Below are 20,089 nucleotides of genomic sequence, written 5' to 3' on the forward strand. Positions count from 1 at the left end.
GGGAACTTTTCATTCTGTAAATCGGCCCTGTTAATGTGTTAATGTGTTGCCCTCCAAAATAATGAATGAGGAAGCCGTCAGCTATGAAATTAAACAAGAGCCACAATTTGCATCGAACGACTAGGGATGATAGATCACAACAACAACTTTTGTGAGACACAAAATGTTCTCCTACATCTTCCGGCGTTTAATACTTGCTGTCCCAGGCACGAAGTCATTTTGTCGAACCAGCAGGACCTGCTAAACTGCCGACCACAGTAAATCGACTGAATGATTCTTAAACAAGAAAATCATAAGAATGAGGCCTCTAAGCGGAGAGAGACATGTTAGAAACGAATCAGGAACTTTAATTTTTCTGCGCCTACACCTTTTCATACGGAGTAGATGACTGGATTGTAGGCAACACACGAGGCGCACATACGACGTATAGTTAGGGCCAACGGCTTGCCGTCCCTTACAGAGAGAGAGAGAGAGAGAGAGAGAGAGAGAGAGAGAGACCGAGAGAGAGAGACGGAGACGGAGACGCTTAGCATCACCGAGAGGAGTCACCGAACATTTTGTCTCTGATGGAGTTGTAGCTCGTAATGTCATCCATCATCCATAGACGTTTGATGCAAAGACGATGCACACACAGTGTGATTCCCTTAAGAATCGCCAGGCACATTTTCTCTGGTGTTTCGGCAAATATTTACAGTTTAGTTTTTTCACCGTGTAGCTGGTGTCAGCCTAAGAAACTATTGCTTATCACATGTTTCATACGACGCCTAGAGTTGGCTGAACGCGTCGGTTTGTTTCGTGTTTCAAACAAAATGATTTTTAATAAAAATTTTAAGTGTCCACTCGATAGAGCACTACCAGATTAGTCTAATGCAACATTAATTTTATCGATATGTAATAACAGGAACAGTAAAAATCGGTGAATAACCAGTACTCCAGTAGCGACCGAGCAGTACGCTACTGAAATACGGTAGCAGTCATCTTAAACCAGGGGATCAGGGTAGTGTTGTCGCGGCTAGACTACTGGTTAATCTTCGTGTTTAATTGACATGTTAATGCATATCGATAAAACCAATATCGCACTAGAGTACTGATTAATCTTCGTTTTTAACTGACCTGTTAATACATATCGATAAAAAGAATATTGTGCTAGATTAGTTAGGTAGCGGTATATCGAACTGACACATAAAATTCCTATTTAAAAATCTGTTTGTAACGGGAAACAGACCAACGTTTTCCGTCGATGCTGGGCGTTAATGAAACATTTAATCTCTTTGGGGGTGACTCCAGTTCCACGCTGCAAAAACAAAATAGTAAGTGAAACAACCTGGCAGATTAAAAGTGTGTGCCGGACCGAGACTCGAACTCGGGACCATTGCCTTTCGCGGGAAAGTGCCCTACCAGGTCCCGTGTTCGAGTTTCGGTCCGACACACAGTTTTAATCTTCCAGGTAGTTTCATATCAGCGCACACTCCGCTGTAGAGTGAAAATCTCATTCTGGAAACATCCCCTAGGCTGTGGCTAAGCCATGTCTCCACAGTATCCTTTCTTTCAGGGGTGCTAGTTTTGCAAGGTTCGCAGGAGAGCTTCTCTTAAGTTTGGAAGGTAGGAGACGAGGTACTGGCAGAAGTAAAGCTGTGAGGATGGGGCGTGAGTCATGCTTGGGTAGCTCAGTTGCCCGCGAAAGCCGAGGTCCCGAGTTGGAGTCTCGGTCCGGCACACAGTTTTAATCTGCCAGGTAGCTTCATATCAGGGCACACTCCGCTGCAGAGTGAAAATCTCATTCTGAAAAATAGCAAGTATCTGCCGAAACATCAAATCAAATGCGCATGACGACTCATAGGAGAGACACCCCACATATAATTTGCAAGACATATGGGTGAGACAGACCCGTATCGGATCCGCCTGGTGAATTGATGTGGTACACCAGTCAGCTTGAGTAGGGGGGTTTAGGTGGTTTTCCTCTCTTGTTTAGCGAAAGGCTGGGCTAATTTTCAATCTTTGTGCAGAATATACATGTTGCAATGGGTATAAGTGCAGATAGTTTTATCCTCAGTTGCGGAGTTACCTAGATTTACCTAGGTTTCAATTGGGATAACCGAACCTTCTTCAGAATTACACTTACTAATGTTTGTCCATAACGGACATTGTCAAACTAAAAATACAAATACACCAAGTGTCGTCATATTTTAAAAACTTAACTGAAGCTGCCTCAGCCCCACTTCCCGACCGCGATGCGGCAGCCACGAGTGTTGTACTGGAACAGTAGGTAAATCTAGGTAACTGAGGCTGTTAATTTTGATTTTAATATTTATACAGTTGCTGAGATAGTTTTGTGTATGGTACCTTAACAATGTGTTGCTTATATTTTCTCTGGGTCGAACAGTCTTCACACAAACACATCACAAACTTTGCTGGCTGATGTTTTCTGCGTGGATGTAACAGTACCACTAAGTGGACTACGCCTGGCAGTATAGACTAACTATTTTGCGTCCATGCATCCACACTTTAGCAGCTAACCTGCTGCCCAGGGTAAAATAAGCACTAATGGTCTTCTCTCGTCACATGTACTTGGATGTACTACCCTACCTAAACACAAACTACTTATAATACCTGTAATTTCTTTCTTTTTTTTTTTTTTTTTTTTCGTCAGTCTACTGACTGGTTTGATGCGGCCCGCCACGAATTCCTTTCCTGTGCTAACCTCTTCATCTCAGAGTAGCACTTGCAAACTACGTCCTCAATTATTTGCTGAATGTATTCCAATCTCTGTCTTCCTCTACAGTTTTTGCCCTCTACAGCTCCCTCTAGTACCATGGAAGTCATTCCCTCATGTCTTAGCAGATGTCCTATCATCCTGTTCCTTCTCCTTATCGGTGTTTTCCACATATTCCTTTCCTCTCCGATTCTGCGTAGAACGTCCTCATTCCTTACCTTATCAGTCCACCTAATTTTCAACAATCGTCTATAGCACCACATCTCAAATGCTTCGATTCTCTTCTGTTCCGGTTTTCCCACAGTCCATGTTTCACTACCATGCAATGCTGTACTCCAGACGTATATCCTCATAAATTTCTTCCTCACATTAAGGCCGATATTTGATATTAGTAGACTTCTCTTGGCCAGAAATGCCTTTTTTGCCATAGCGAGTCTGCTTTTGATGTCTTCCTTGCTCCGTCCGTCATTGGTTATTTTACTGCCTAGGTAGCAGAATTCCTTAACTTCATTGACTTCGTGACCATCAATCCTGATGTTAAGTTTCTCGCTGTTCTCATTTCTACTACTTCTCATTACCTTCGTCTTTCTCCGATTTACTCTCAAACCACACTGTGTACTCATTAGACTGTTCATTCCGTTCAGCAGATCATTTAATTCTTCTTCACTTTCACTCAGGATAGAAATGTCATCAGCGAATCGTATCATTGATATCCTTTCACCTTGTATTTTAATTCCGCTCCTGAACCTTTCTTTTATTTCCATCATTGCTTCCTCGATGTACAGATTGAAGAATAGGGGCGAAAGGCTACAGCCTTGTCTTACACCCTTCTTAATACGACACTTCGTTCTTGATCGTCCACTCTTATTATTCCCTCTTGGTTGTTGTACATATTGTATATGACCCGTCTCTCCCTATAGCTTATCCCTACTTTTTTCAGTATCTCGAACAGCTTGCACCATTTTATATTGTCGAACGCTTTTTCCAGGTCGACAAATCCTATGTAATTATTAGTCTGCAAATGACAAATAGTGATGTAATGTTGTTCAGTACAGTTTACTCAGCCAACTGTATAATACACAAACAGTTGAAGTACGAAGAGGCACAGAACAACGTTTAAAAGATTCAGAAGCAAATGACACATACGACTTCCGTCCTTCAGGTTAAAAGACTATAGGAATGGCGTCGTGTCACAATTTGCAAAATCATGAAAACAAACGATACCATACAACAGGATAAGCAGTAGGAGCAGAGACATGAGAGTTGTTTCCATGATTATTCACACATTCATGCATAATGAAGGGCAAATGTATCAATTAGATCAGGAAATATTGGTGTGGAAAGTACTGAGTCGGAAGTTATAAGTAAAAATGTGAGAACGGTTTGTCTGCTGGTGATCGTAAAAATCCAACTATTGTAATAAATTGTAATTGTAATTGTAATTATCCAACTATTGTAATAATTTTATTTGCGTTCACAACATTTATTCACACTGGGGCGTCACACCTTATATGCGAGCATGGCACAGTCGCATGAAGTTTTGGAAAGAGGGAGTCGTACTCACAGAACTCCTCTCCTTGTAACAAGCTATCATGAATTCTGAGCTCTATTGCCATTCGTCCTGAGATTTTCTGGGCATCGAATGTATCGAAATAAGAGTCTGATCACTCAGAGACTAACACAGATAGTGATAAAGATGTATAAAGGTGAAGCAAAGAACGTGTGATTCTGCTTAAAGTTGTTGAAATTCCCGAAGAGATTCCAAAACATAGAGGAGCCGCTGTGTGAGCCATAAATGGTGGCAGAAAGTGGCTTCTTATTGCATTATGGTGAGAAGTCAGAAATTACTAAACAATATTGTGTAAGGTCGTAGCAATCTGATAGCTTTATGTGTCTTTTCTGTTTCACAAATGATTGAGCTGCTACAATTATACGTATATTGGGCGTTGTGGTTAAATATGACTGAAAATAGGCAATTGTGAGTAAATCGAGAAAATATTAGTCCTACTTGCCTAAAATTTCATATATTTCCCTCCGTTTATTTGTACATATCAGAGAAGCTGTTTTATACAAGCTATTTTGTCACCTGAGAGCATAATTAATTACATAGGTGTGTATTCACGTAAAATGAAGAACGGACACCCTGTATAGGGAAAAACAAAATTATTTGCCTAGAAACAAACTCCAGAAATAAATGGACACGTGATAAATTTATTTGATTGTTATGGAACACCGGCAATATTCTGTGTATACACATTCTCATACACCAAGCCTCATATTTTTTGTCTGGTACATATCGTTCCAGAATCACATTAAAAATAGTTCTCATACTTTTCCTGCGCCAAAGTTATCTGGAAATTTCATCAATTGCAGGGCAAATGCGGAAACTGGAAATTCCTTTCCAATTGGGACTTCCTCTAATTAATCACGAGTTGTGTAAAATCAAAATTCTAAATACCAAAAACAACATAATAATAAGCTGCAAAGTAACAGAAATATTGCGAAATGTGTGCTATAGTGCCGTTCCTTTTATTTTTACAGCTTATGACTATTTTCTTTTTAAAGAATATTGATTTTTCACATTTTTTGTAACTGAACAGATCTGACGAAAGTAATTAGCTTAGATCGAAAGTAGTTATCAAACGTGAATAACTGCAGATCAGACTGTTACGGTCAATATTTTAGCAAACGCAATTAACAATTTCTATGATACCTAGCAGCTACTTTGGAACCAATAATGAACCAGTTAATGGGATGCAACATTACAAATTTAGTTAGCAGAAACTATCATATTCTCCCAAGGCGGCCAGTTTTCTCTATTTTTATGAATTTAAAATGAGCATTGTGAATATAATTTTCCTAATAATGAATTAAGGATGGATCTATCTTTTTGCAAATATGAAAATTATTGTTTTGTTTCAACACCTGAGTTTTTGCACCCTCAACGGTTTTTTCCTTCTTTTCCAGAAATACATACCTACAGAATATGTTTAGGTTAGGAAATATATTACATCAGATTTTGTTGTTATTTAAATCATATATGCACTTTGTTCTTTATTTAACATTGTGTGTGCCTGTGGCTGCCAACCGAAATCAGTCAAAGGTCTAAATTAGTACACCATGTCGTCTGAAAATAAGAGGGATGTTATAAAATCGTCTGCATTGAATTTTAATCCAACCTTTGAAAATGTGTGGTTAGGTAAGACTCTTGGCATATGCCCGTTTTGGCCTTACCATTGTAGTATCTGGCTAGCCATGAGCTGTGACAAGTTTGTTTTTGTGTGCCAAACTTGTTTCTGTGTAGCTGAGACAAACATGTGAACATCGGTAAACGTTTTGTGAAGCTTAGGTATGGCGAACTATTTCGTGCAGTTTGTTATTCCTGGATTATGTTTCTTTCGATCGTTTGCGAATACTGCTTTTGGCTTTGTTTCTGTGACTTGGACATACCTTTAACTGCAAAACTTTAAGTTTCTGATGGGCTTACGACTGTCGTTTGTTTATTGTTTTTTTTGGTTTGGTTTGACGTCTGCGAAAACCGAATCTGTTCCATTTGTTTTCATTGTGTGTGTGTGTGTGTGTGTGTGTGTGTGTGTGTGTGTGTGTGTGTGTGTGTGTGTGTGGACACGCACGTGCCCATGTGTATTATTTTGTATTGCTTGATAATTCTTTTAGAGTACTGAATAGTCTTTTGTTACATAGCTCTGTTTGATCATTAATATCTTTCTTCTAGACTGAGATTTTCACTCTGCAGCGGAGTGTGCGGCGGTATGAAACTTCCTGGCAGATTAAAACTTTATGCCGGACCGAGACTCCAACTCTGGACCTTTGCCTTTCGCGGGCAAGTGCTCTAGCATCTGAGCTACCCAAGCACGACTCACGCCCCGTCCTTACAGCTTTACTTCTGCCAGTACCTCGTCTCCTACCTTCCAAACTTTATAGAAGCCCTCCTGCGAAACTTACAGAACTAGCACACCTGAAAGAAAGGATATTGCGGGGACATAGCTTAGCCACATCCAGGGGGATGTTTCCAGAATGAAACTTCCTAAAGCTGTGTGTCGGACCGCGACTCGAACTCGGGACCTTTGCCTTCATTAGTTGTTAGTCGATACTATTTATTAACCTCCCTCTACAGACAGTCAAATCATTTTATTACTTATTGTCATGTTAAAAGAATTGTTATTTCGTGGGTAACTATCATGTAAAAAAAGGTATGTGTGAAATGCTGCTCCGATGTAAGACAGGGCCTGAAAGCCATAATCGGATTAAGTTAAATAAATAAATTGATTAATTAATATTTTTGGCATTTCTACAGCATGCATGAAAACAGGACAAAACAAATCACAATTCCGGGAAGTTAAAAAAGATTTAAAATACACGAGCTAGAAGTAGAAGAAGAAGAAGAATGAGAAGAAGAAAGAAAGAAAAATTTTCAGAAGGAAAGTGTTGAAATGAGATGAATTCCAAGGTCAAAATGCTGCGAAGTCATCTTAGGAGAGAAAAAAGCGAAAGGCCGGCCCGTGTAGCCGAGCGGTTCTAGGCGCTACAGTGTGGAACCGCGCGACCACTACGGTCGCAGGTTCGAATCCTGCCTCGGGCAGGAACGTGTGTGACGTCCTTAGGTTAGTTAGGTTTAATTATTTCTAAGGTCTAGGGGTGGGTTTTTATGTATAATATTGTTATTAAATAAAGAATTTAAAAGAAAAAAAAAGGTCTAGGGGACTGATGACCAAAGAAGTTAAGTCCCATAGTGCTCAGAGCCATTTGAACCATTTGAACAAAAAGTGAAAGACTATTCAAAGGAAAAGAAAAGCAAACAAGAATTACCCGAAACCGACATTTGATCGTTACCAAGACATTACTAAATGAAAATATACCAAAATTTTTCGACGCTCGTTCTTTTAGTGAGCGTCACGGAAATGAGCATCCGAAACCTGTGGCAGACGCTACAGACAGGCAATCTACATCACGTTTTCGTTTACTGTTACAATTCAGAGAGCATAAGTTCCCAGAAGAGTCAACCAATATATAATTCATGTGATGTACATGCCATGAAAAGATCGTCAATGTAAATTAAATTCTAACTGACAAGACGCTTGCCGACAATCATTCTTCATTCTATTTCGGTTCTCAAAACTTGTACGTTTTTGGTATAACATGTAAAACCGACTATCTGCATACTGCAGAAATTAATACCATTTTTCGAATACCAGTGTTGTAAATTAATACTTCTGAAGTGAAGCTCATAGCGTGTGACACGATATCCTTTACAAATCGTTCTTCCTGCGCACGATTCTCGACTGTAAACAAGGGTGTTGACTGTGGTGCAAAAAGTACCCTCTTCCACGCACATTAAACAGGCTTGCGGTGTATAGATGTATATTTAGATGTAGACACCCACCTACACTGAGCAGGTACATTTAAGAGACACTATTGACAATTCCCGTAGGAGAGGCGCCGCTGTGATCGGAGAAGGCTGAAACCTATCATATGAGTTTCCTTACATTTGCTGCTCTCTCATTACGTGGATTCGTTGAAAACCATTCAACAGCCAAGATCGCATAAAATATTTTTTCATTTATGACAACCGGTTTCAACAGACTTTGCTGTCATCTTCACGTCTTAAAATCGTTTTGTTGTAAAACATGTTCATTTTACGCTGAATTCACGCACAAGTGGATAAAAAACAGCACCTAAGAAAAGGTTTGACATCGCTAAAACATTTAAAAACATAAAGAAGCTAGTGCAAAAACCATGTATATTTACTTATTGCTCATAGATGCTTGTTACATCATTCGAACACGGTACACAATTGAACATGTTTAATAATGTGGACATATTCTAAACAGTAAGAAAGTGGATTCCCACTGTTTGGAATACGTCTAGATATGTCAACAGATGTGCTATTGTATGAGAATATTCAATCAACAGAATTACACAGCCTTCCGAAATGTCTTCACAAAAGAAGACGAAGTAAATATTCCAAAAATCGAATCGAGAACAGCTGCCAACATGAATAACGTAGAAGTAAATATCCTAGGAGTAGTGAACTCAATAAAAGCAAGTCTTCTGGTCCAGACTGTATACCAATTAGGTTCCTTTCGGAGTATGCTGATGCATTAGCTCCGTATTTAACAATCATACACTGGAAAGTTGCACAGGTCACACCAATATTGAAGTAAGGTAGTAGGAGTAATCCACTAAATTACATGCCCATATAGTTAATGTCGATATGCAGCAGGGTTTTGGAACATATATTGTGTTCAAACATTATGAATTACCTCGGAGAAAACAAAGTCAACATGGGTTTAGTAAACATCGTTCCTGTCAAACACAGTTAGCTCTTTATTCACACGAAGTGTTGAGTGCTATTGATAAGGGATTTCAGATCGATTGCTTATTTCTGTATTTCCGTAAGGTTTTTGACACTGTACCACAAAAGTGGCTTGTAGTGAAATTGCGTGCTTATGGAATATCGCCTCAGTTATGTGACTGGATTTGTGATTTCCTGTCAGAGAGATCACAGTTCGTAGTAATTGACAGAAAGTCATCAAATAAGACAAAAGTGTTTTCTGGCGTTCCCCAAGGTAGTGTTGCTGTTCCTTATCTATATAAACCATTTGGGAGACAATCTGAGCAGCCGTTGTATGTTCTTTGAAGATGACGATGTCGTTTATCGAATAATAAAGCCATAAGAAGATAAAAACGATTTGCAAAACGATTTAGAAAATATATCTGAATGGTGCAAAAATTGCCTGTTGACCCTAAATAACGAAAAGTGTGAGGTTATCCACATGAGTGCTAAAAGGAATTGGTTATACTTCGTTTACACGATAAATCAGTCTAAACTAAAAGCCGTAATTTCAACTACGTACCTAGGTATTACAATTACAAATAACTTAAATTGGAAGGAACACATAGAAAATGTTTTGGGGAAGGGTAACCAAAGACTGCGTTTTATTGGTAGGACACTTAGATAATGTAACAGATCTGATAAGGAGATTGACTACACTACGCTTGTCCGTCCTCTTTTAGAATACTGCTGCACGGTGTGGGATCCTTAACAGGCACGATTGACGCAATACATCGAAAATGTTCAAAGAACGGCAGCATGTTTTGTATTATCGCCAGATATGGGAGAGAGTGTCACAAAATGATACAGGATTTGGGATTGATATCATTAAAAGAAAGGCGTTTTTCGTTGCGACGAAACTTTCTCACGAAATTGCAATCGCCATCTTTCTCCTCCGAATGCGATAATATTTTGTTGACACCTACCTGCTTCGGGAGTAACGATCACCACGATAAAATAAGGGAAAACAGAGCTCGAAGGGAAAGATGTAAGTGTTCGTTCTTCCCGCGCGCTATAACAGATTGAAATAAAGGAGAATTGTGAAGGTGGTTCGATGAACCCTCTGCCAGGCACTGAAATGTTATTTGCAGAGTATCCAAGTAGATGTAGATGTGGATTAGTGATGATGGTGAGCGGAAAGTAGACGTCGCGAAACTTTGTGCCTTCCATGAATACCTTCCAGACGGCGCCAGCATTCTGTTCAGTTATTTCCGGGTCGAACACCAACCGCAAAGTAGCGAACTGCCGCGGAGGTCGGATCGGCCGGATAATACCATCGAGTGTAAACATTCCACGCTCCGACGTTGAATTATGCGGCATTGTTCGAAAGGGCTCGAGGTTTAATTGTATCTGTTATCCCGCGGGCAAATCCGATTTGCGGTCGGCGGTGAAGCGGTGCGTGGACAGTTCCGGCTCTCCGCGACCGGCCGTAACTAGAAATCTGCCGGCTGGTCTAGGCTAGGCACGGCTAGTCGCGGCTAGGAATGCGGGTCCGCAGCCGCCACTGCCGTTAATGAGGTCGGGCTTCGCAGAAGCGACGCACGGCGGCCTACCGCGCCACGCCTGCGCGACGGCCGCCGGCTTTTTAGACGAGCAGTCACGTGGTGCGTGTGTCCTCTCTGAGGTGGAAGTGACCTACAAAGCAACAGGCTTACAAGGCACTTGCGCGTGTGCCTGGACCAGAATTAAACAATACTTAACGCACAGAAAGAGCTACAGAAAAAGCATGCCTTGTGATATACTAACTTCCCACAACGATCAATACAGTCAACTACACATAACCCCTTCTCCGATCACAGAGGCACCTCTCCTACAGGAATCGTCAGTAGCGTCTCAGTATAGGTGGAAGTCTGTATCTAAATCTACATCTATATACAGCAAGCCTACTTAACGTGCGTGGCGGAGATTACTGTTTGCACCACTGCCAACATCCCCCTTCACTGCTGCCGCGAATCGTGCGCAGGAAGAATGATTCATAAAGGACAACATGTTGGACGCCATGAGCTTCACTTCTGAAGTATTTATTTGCAAGACTGGTCTTCGGAAAATGGCATGGATCTCTGTAGTATGCAGATAGTCTGTTTTACACGTTATAATAGAAACGTACAAGTTGTGGGAACCAAAGATTACAAGGAAGAATGACTGTCGGCAAGCGTCGTGTCAACTCGAATTTACATTTTTTTATCACGGTCTTTTCACGAGATGTACGTGAGACGAATTGTATATTTCCGTGACGCTCGTGGAAAGAAAGAGCGTGGAAAATTTTTTGTATCTTTTCATTTAGTAATGTCCACATAAGGATCACATGACACGTTCACGTACTTCTTGTTTGCTTTTCTTCTCCCGTCAATGTTCTTTCGCTATTTCTCTCCTCAGATCACACTTATCTACAATTAGAACCCATTACTTCAGTAGCAAAGCTGCTACTACCATACAGAAAAGAACCACCAAGCCAGTGACGTAGGGAAACGACTCCAGCTCCTACAGTGCAGTAACCATTTGTGCCAACTTTTAAATGCAGCGGAAGATTATCATATCTGAAAAGCTGTCACACAAGACAAGAAAGTTATTGAAACTTCCTGGCAGATTAAAACTGTTTGAGGGACCTTTGCCTTTCGCAGGCAAGTGCTTGTACAAGCTGTGGTGGCACCGCCAGACACCATACTTGCTAGGTGGTAGCCTTTAAATCGGCCGCGGTTCGTTAGTATACGTCGGACCCGCGTGTCGCCACTATCAGTGATTGCAGACCGAGCGCCGCCACACGGCAGGTCTAGAGAGACTTCCTAGCACTCGTCCCAGTTGTACAGTCGACTTTGCTAACGATGGTTCACTGACTGCCGAGACGATAGTTAGCATAGCCTTCAGCTACGTTATTTGCTACGACCTAGCAAGGCGCCATTATCACTACTATTGATATTGTAAATCATGTATCGTCAAGAGCGACGTTCATCATTAATGGATTAAAGTATTCCACCAGCTACGTCCGTTTTTCTCAATTCTAGTTCCCTTGTCATGTTCCAGACCTCACGCCAGCCTGCGTGAGCTAAAACGCGTGCATTTCGGCCTCCTTTAGTAACACGGTGTTGGCTCTCATGCCAACCACAACATTGACGACGAGAGTAAAAGTGTTCTTATCGATATTGCCCTGATTTACTTGTGTAATGGCTTCGCCACAATCTCCAGATGTACTGTCCGAATTTTATCGCTTACAGAATCAGCAGATGCAGGCCTTACTGGATGCCCTTGCACAGCTCGTCCAGGGTCAACGTGCGATGCAAAACGATGCGGCAGCAGCCGCTTCGCCGCTAACGCAGCCACAACACGCTGTGGCACCCGCTTTTCGACCTTTTAATGCTGCACTGGAAAGCTGGACGGAGTGGTCACTCCAATTTGGATTCCATTTCGCCGCCTACGGAATTCAAGGTAACGAGCGGCAGCCTTTTTTGTTATCGTCGGTCGGCGTGACTACGTACCGTGTGATAGATTATTTCCCCGACGGGACGTAGCAACACTGTCCTACGAAGAAATTTTGTCTGCATTAGATGCATATTTCAAGGAATCAGTCAATGTAGTTGCGAAAAGGTATACCTTCTTTCGTACAAAACGTACGGCAGGTCAGACTAATCGGGAATGGTTGCAACCTTGCTAGGCCTTACTAGGGATTGTGCTTTTGAGTGTCAATGTGGACTCCCTTATTCAGATACTTTGGTACGTGATGCAATTGCACAGAGCGTTTCAGATGTTCGTATAAGGGAACAGATTTTGAAACTAGTAAATCCCTCCCTTCAACAAGTGATGGACATATTGGATCGGCAGGACACACTTGACTTTGCTCAGGAATCATTTGAAACTTCGCCAGCAGTGTGTCAGGTTAACCGGCCCGCCGGGCGAGCTGCACGGAGCAGTAAACAGCCCTCGCGCCAGGCCGCGCCGCTGCCGCCGGGCTCTCAGCCACGTATGACGCGCCAGCAAGCAAATGCAGTGATCAAATCATGCCCGCGGTGTGCTACTAAACATTCGCGTGAGAATTGCCCGTCACGCCAAGTTATTTGCTTTTATTGTAATAAAAAAGGACATGTTCAGAGTGTTTGCCAGAAAAAGCTCAATCGGAAGCTCAAAACCGTTCCAGGCCCTTTGCTTCCCGCCGGAATTGGAATCGAACCAAGGATACTCAGGCTGGCGATACTTCGCCCATGGAAATTCATGTAGTTCATTCCACTCCGCCCAGTGCCACTCTCTCTAAGTGACTGTGTTCGTCCCAAAAATAGTGTGCGTCGACATCGCCGGAACTCCCGTCAAGCCGCAAGCGATTATGTACCAGTGTCAGTTCACGTTGCACGAGACAGTCGCTCTTGTCGTCAGCAGCACAATAAACTTTTTGTAGACTTGGACATTAACGGCAAAGTGATACCATTCCAGCTCGATACAGGAGCTGCAGTTTCACTGATCAATCAAGACACTTACAAACTGCTGGGCACACCTCCGTTGCGCGCCGCAAATGTTAAATTACGTAGCTATTCAGGACAAAAGATCCCTGTACTAGGACAGTGCAGCCTTCTTGCAACATACAAAGGACAAACAATACTAGTGTCATTTTACGTCCTTCGTTCTTCTTCTGCAGTGAACTTGTTTGATTTCGATTTATTTCAGTTGTTTAACTTGTCTATAGTAAATCAGGTCCTATCAGTGAATCAGACTGTGCCTCGAGACAGTGTTTCTCGTCTATGTGAAGAATTTGCAGACATTTTTGCACCAGGCCTTGGTTGCGCTCAGAACTATGAAGCACATTTGGAACTGAAAGTAAACGCTCACCCGAAATTTTTCAGAGCGCACAATGTTCCCCACGCATTGCGTGATGAGGTCGCAAAAACATTACACGATTTGGAATCACAAGGTGTAATTGAACGTGTGCAGGCTTCTCTCTGGGCATCACCCTTAGTAATTTTGCCAAAACCTTCCGGCAAATTGAGACTTTGTGTGGACTTCAAGGCAACAGTGAATCCACAACTAGTGATTGCAACTTTTCCTTTACCCCGCCCGGAAGATCTTTTTGACAAACTGTGCCCGGGTAAATACTTTTCGAACTTGGATCTAGCAGATGAGTACTTGCAAATACCGGTGGACGAAGAAACCCAGCGCGATTTGGTGGTTAACAGGCATCTTGGTTTGTATCAGTTCAAACGACTGCCATTCGGGTGTGCATCCGCCCTGCATTGTTTCAGCAATATCTACAAACTGTTTGTGCGTCGGTCCCTACTGCAGCAAATTATCTGGACGATATTGCGACCTCTGGAAAGACGGAAAAAGAACATTTGGCCAATCTCAGAACATTATTTCAGGTCTTGCAACAAAATTGTCTTCGCTTGCGGAAGGACAAATGTGTGTTTTTTGCTCGGGACTTGCCATACTTGGGACATGTACTTAATGCCCAAGGCATACATCCCAGTCCAACGCACCTCCGTGCCATACAAGACTTGCCGTCGCCGCAGAATTTGAAGCAGCTACAGAGTGTGCTGGGAAAAATAAATTACTATACCAGATATATTCCGCATGCCTCTTCCATTTCAGCTCCGCTTCATCGCTTACGCCGTAAAGGTGTTCCGTTCGTCTGGACGACGGAATGCGAACGCGCCTTTCGCCAGCTGAAATCGGCGTTGCTTTCCAATACTTTCCTTACGCCATTCGATCCCCGGAAGCCCCTTTTGCTGATGGTGGATGCATCGGATTTAGGGATCGGTGCTGTGCTTGCGCACAAAGATGGATCGCACGATCGCCCTATTACCTTTGCGTCCAAATTGCTCTCGTCTGTTCAAAGAAATTATTCACATATCGAGAAAGAAGCATTGGCTCTCGTATTTGGTGTTACAAAGTTTCATGATTTCTTGTATGGTCGTCACTTTACCATAATCACAGACCACAAACCTTTGACATCGCTTTTTCATCCGACCAAGCCTGTACCTCCACGTACAGCGCAGAAATTCATTCGCTGGTCTATTTTCCTCTCGCAGTACAGCTGCGATATCTTGTATCGGTCCACTGCTAAGCACGGAAACGCCGATGCGTTGTCCCGCTTGCCTGTTGCTGAGGATAGGGCATTCGATTCCTCCGAACTTGCTTGCATGTTCATTGATGCGGAAACCGATTACGTCGTCGAATCGTTTCCGATTGATTTTCGTCGCGTAGCTACAGCCACAGCTGCCGACCGTGTCCTTGCTCCCGTTCTGCGTTTTGTTGTTACGCAATGGCCCTTGTCAAAGTCACGGATCGGGGATCCGTTGGTTCGCCGATTTTTTGCTCACAAGGAGAGACTTTTTGTACGACGTGGTGTTTTGCTGATGCGTTCTGATAATGATCAGTCCAGGGTCGTGGTACCACGTTCGTTACAGTCCTCTGTCTTACAGCTTCTCCACCAAGGACATTTGGATATAGTGAGAACAAAACAACTTCCTCGTCAGCACTGTACCTGGTTCGGAATCGATGCCGTGATTACGAATATGTGCTCTTCTTGCATGGTGTGTGCCGAACAACAATCAGCACCACAGCGGAAATTCTTTGCATGGCCAAAAGCCACTTCACCTTGGCAACGCTTACGCATCGATTTTGCTGGTCCATTCTGGAATGCTCGATGGTTGGTTGTGGTAGATTCATTCAGTAATTTTCTTTTTGTTGTCCGGATGTCTTCACGACGTCATCTGTCGCCATCCATGCGTTATGCTCTACCTTTTGCATTGAAGGTCTTCCACAGACTATTGTTTCCGACAATGGCCCACAATTAAAGTCCGCAGAATTTCAGTCATTCTGCAAGGCCAATGGTATTTATTCAACATCTGACGTCCGCGCCGTTTTCGCCACAGTCAAACGGTGCCGCTGAACGATTGGTCAGGACTATCAAGTCACAGATGTTGAAGTTAAAAGAGTCGCATTCTTGGGAGGACGCGTTAGTGCTCTTTTTGTCCTCGTATCGCTCTCAGCCCCGAGATGGTCGCTCGCCGGCTGAGTTGCTCCACGGTCGTCATCATCGAACCTTGATGTCTTTGCTACATCAGCCGCATCAGGTTCCTGTGCAGCGGCGGACACCTGCTTTTGCTCCAGGCGACGTTGTCTTCTATCGCCACTATCGAGGTTCACGGCGTTGGCTCGAAGGGCGCATGCTTCGCTGCCTCGGCAGCGCTATGTATTTGGTTTTGGGGGCCTCTGGTGAGGTGCGTCGGCATCTCAATCAGCTGCGCCTCTGTCGTCGCACGGGATCTGCCGCTCGCCGTCTGCTTTCAGCGACGGTGCCGTCCGGTCAGCGCCCTGGGGACCCATCTTCTGGCTCGCCTCAGCCCCAGGTGTTACCGACGCTGCCTTCCACTTTGCCCCATGGCGACGCGTCGCCGCCACCGCCGCCGCCGCCGCCGCCTGTTCTCCCGCCGGTGACGCCCGCAGTGGACGCGTCACTGCAACCGCCGGGCGCCTCTCTGGGTCACGCGCCGCCGATCCCTTCCCGTGACCAGTTGTCCTCCGACATGGAACTCTTGCCCGCTCCGGACCATATGTCGTCTTCCCTCGTCGGTTGCCCCGGCCCGATGGAGGTCGACCCTTCGGCCCCCTCTGTCTCTGTACGGGCGCATACACCGCATGTTGGCGTGCACCCTGGAGCAGGTTTTCAGACGTTTCCTAGCTCCCCGCGGTCCGAATGGCACAGCCTCTCCTGTTGTTAGGCTCCCCACCTCGTCGCATACGTCAACATGAGGTCCTCCCCACGGCGGGAGGAGGCCTTATGCCACAACCGTACGCCGATTTGTGGGGGAGGGGGGGGGGTGTCACCGCCAGACACCACACTTGTAGGTGGTAGCCTTTAAATCGGCCGTGGTCCGTTAGTATACGTCGGACACGCGTGTCGCCACTATCAGTGGTTGCAGACCGAGCGCCGCCACACGGTAGGTCTAGAGAGACTTCCTAGCACTCGCCCCAGTTGTACAGCCGACTTTGCTAGCGATGGTTCACTGACTTCTACGCTCTCATTTGCAGAGACGATAGTTAGCATAGCCTTCAGCTACGTTATTTGCTACGACCTAGCAAGGCGCCATTATCAGTACTATTGATATTGTAAACCATGTATCGTCAAGAGCGACGTTCATCATAGGTGAATTAAAGTTAAGTATTCCACAAGCTACGTCCGTTTTTCTCAATTCTAATTCCCTTGTCATGTTCCGGACCTCACGCCAGCCTGCGTGAGCTAAAACGCGTGCATTTCGGCCTCCTTTAGTAACACGGTGTTGGCTCTCCTGCCACCCACAACACAAGCACTTACACTTTCTGAAGGAAGCTCACGCTGCCTGGAATTGGTTATGAATGCCTGTGTTAGACATATCCGTGACGTTCGACTGTCCTATCATATTTCACCGCCATATGCACAGCTGTCCTGGCTGTGTGCAGAGAAGCGCAGAGATTTCAAATGGTTCAAATGACTCTAAATACTATGGGACTTCTGAGGTCATCAGTCCCTTAGACTTAGAACTACTTAAACCTAACTAATCTAAGGGCATCACACACATCCATGACCGAGGCAGGATTCGAACCTGTGACCGCAGCAGCAGCGCGGTTCCAGACTGAAGCGCCTAGAACCGTTCGCCAACAGAGGCCGGCTTATACCAAGATCATGCAGGTCTATGTCTGTTGTTAATGTGTGTCAATGCCTGAGTATTGCATTTCTCATAGTTTAAATGACTCTGCTCCGCTTCTGCTTGTAAGCAACATGATTTTCGAGTGTGGGGCGTGGTTTTCGTGTCCCATGTGCAGCGTCTCTGAGACTGTGAGTTATTTTAGTCCTTTAGTCAGCTATGGTGCAGCTTTCTGTCTTACTTTTCTGGTCTTTAGGGTAATATGTTGGTCGTATAGTTGAGTAAATTTGTTAGTAAATCGATGAAGGTTTTCTTTTAGGTCCTCGAAACCAATAGAAATCATCCTCGAAACTTTTCTTTGCGTCTCAGTCGCAAGTTAAAATAACTTCATGCGTTTGAAGTCTCGGTTTGTAATTAGTTTGTTATATTCCTGATATGGTCAGTCTGGGGGCGATTTGCAACGTACAATAACTGAAGAAAACGTCCCAAGCCAAGACCGCAAAAAAACCTTTCATTGGATGAACGATTGTTTTTGAATTCATAAGATATGATAATAGTAGCATGACATTCAGTAAAACGCTTCTTTTTAGTGAGCTTGGTTTGTGATGTTTTCTCAGTTACCGAAGTTTTAGCGAGTGCATGAAATGAAATGTGCGTCTGGCTTGGGCTCCTCGCGTGGTGGACAGGTCACTTGTGTAAGTAGGCTGTTCAGGTTTTTAAATTTTTCAGATGGGAGGTTTCACTTGGTTCAAGTGTTTTTAATTGACGCCACTAGGACGATGTGATGTGAAAACAACACAACACCCAGACCCCGAGAAAATCTCTGACCCGGCCAGGAATCGAACTCGGGTTCCTCGCATGGCATTCTGTCGCTGTGACGCCTCAGCTGTGGAGGCGGACAGTTCTTCCTTATTTTGAGTCATCAGTCATCTGACTGTTTGATACGACCCACCACGATTTCCTCTCCTGTGCCAACCTCTTCATCTCAACGTAGCACTTGTAACCTACGGCCTCAATTATTTGCTGGATGTAGCCCAGTCTCTGTCTTCCGCTTCAGTTTTTGCCCTCTACAGCTGCTGATGTCTTAAAAGATGTCCCATCGTCCTCTCCCATCTCCTTGTCAGTGTTTTTCATATTCCTTTCCTCTCCGATTCTGCGCAGAACCTCCTTATTCATTACTTTATCAGTCCACCTAATTTTCAACATTCGCCTGTAGCACCACATCTCAAATGCTTCGATTCTCTTCTGTTCCGGTTATCCCACAGCCCATGTTTCACTATCGTGCAATGCTGTGTTCCAAACGTACATTCTCACAAATTTCTCCCTCAGATTCAGACCTATATTTGATGCTAGTTGACTTATCTTGGCCAGGATGCCCTTTCATGCCATTGCTAGTCTGCTTTTGATGTCCTCCTTGCTGTGTCCGTCATTGATGATTTTGCTGCGTAGCTAGTAGAAGTCCCTAAGGGGAGGTTTACTATCTTTGGCCTGAAAAAAGCATGTTCTTTGAGAATTTTTTTCTCAGGATGTGTTACAGATCTCAATGTCAAATTTGGTTAAAGTGTTTATAGATATTTCCTCTACAAACTGGAATTTTTTCGACCGGAAATGTCGAAGAGCAAAGGCCAAAGTGCCGTCGGAACGAAACAAAATTTCGATATAGACCTCCACGCGTGGTATGTCACAGGTCATCCTGCTCGTCTGAAATCAAAATTGAGTTGACGTTAGCGAAGTAGATAAAATTCTTTAGGAGTTGTACCTCGCTTAAGTTATTTGGACCATAGGAAACAAAATGGCGGCCATTTGAAGAAAAAAGTGATTCTTGATCGATTTTTCGACTTCGTCGGCCAAGTAAAGGTATTTATAGTTGATGGATCGGAATAAAAGTCTTACAACTCCTAGACAATTTAGTTAGCTTCGTCTGAAACAAAGAATCATGCCAATTGTTTTAGTAGATTTGAAGTTACCATACCACGCGATAAAAAAAGTCAATTCGAGAAAAACTCGTTTGATGTTTTGACTGCATGCATTATAATGCAACGTACGTTCAATCTGCTATTCCGGGTACATAAACTAGTCCTTCCACGTCCTGACAGAGCGCGTTCTGCTCGATCTGGTTCGTCCTGCGCTGCTCCATAGCCGCTCGTACGGCTGGTGACAAGCTGCTTTCGGCCACTTGAATTCAGTGGTCGTCCGAATGCTTAGCGAACTGCGTCGAATAGAGGTCCATCTTTGACATGGTCTTCAGAATCGCTGAATACCCTTCGTTCAAGCTGCTCACTGCCAGGAAAGTCGCAATCTTCATGGTCTTCGCACCAGAATGCAAATGCTTTGGGGCTAACTTCCAAACACATGCGTTCAAACTTTCACTTGAATTTTGTGTGTTTCCTCCCAAGCACCGGCACAATAACTCGTCCT

General features: G+C 43.7%; 1 protein-coding gene across 4 annotated transcripts in view; it reads right to left on the minus strand.

Moving 5' to 3' along the window:
* The window catches only part of LOC126278936 (somatostatin receptor type 2-like), a 1,529,331-nt gene that overhangs the window by 496,907 nt on the left and 1,012,335 nt on the right, over nt 1-20,089 (minus strand). The window lies entirely within an intron of this gene.

Source organism: Schistocerca gregaria, chromosome 1, assembly GCF_023897955.1.
Source record: "Schistocerca gregaria isolate iqSchGreg1 chromosome 1, iqSchGreg1.2, whole genome shotgun sequence".
Classification (NCBI taxonomy): domain Eukaryota; kingdom Metazoa; phylum Arthropoda; class Insecta; order Orthoptera; family Acrididae; genus Schistocerca; species Schistocerca gregaria.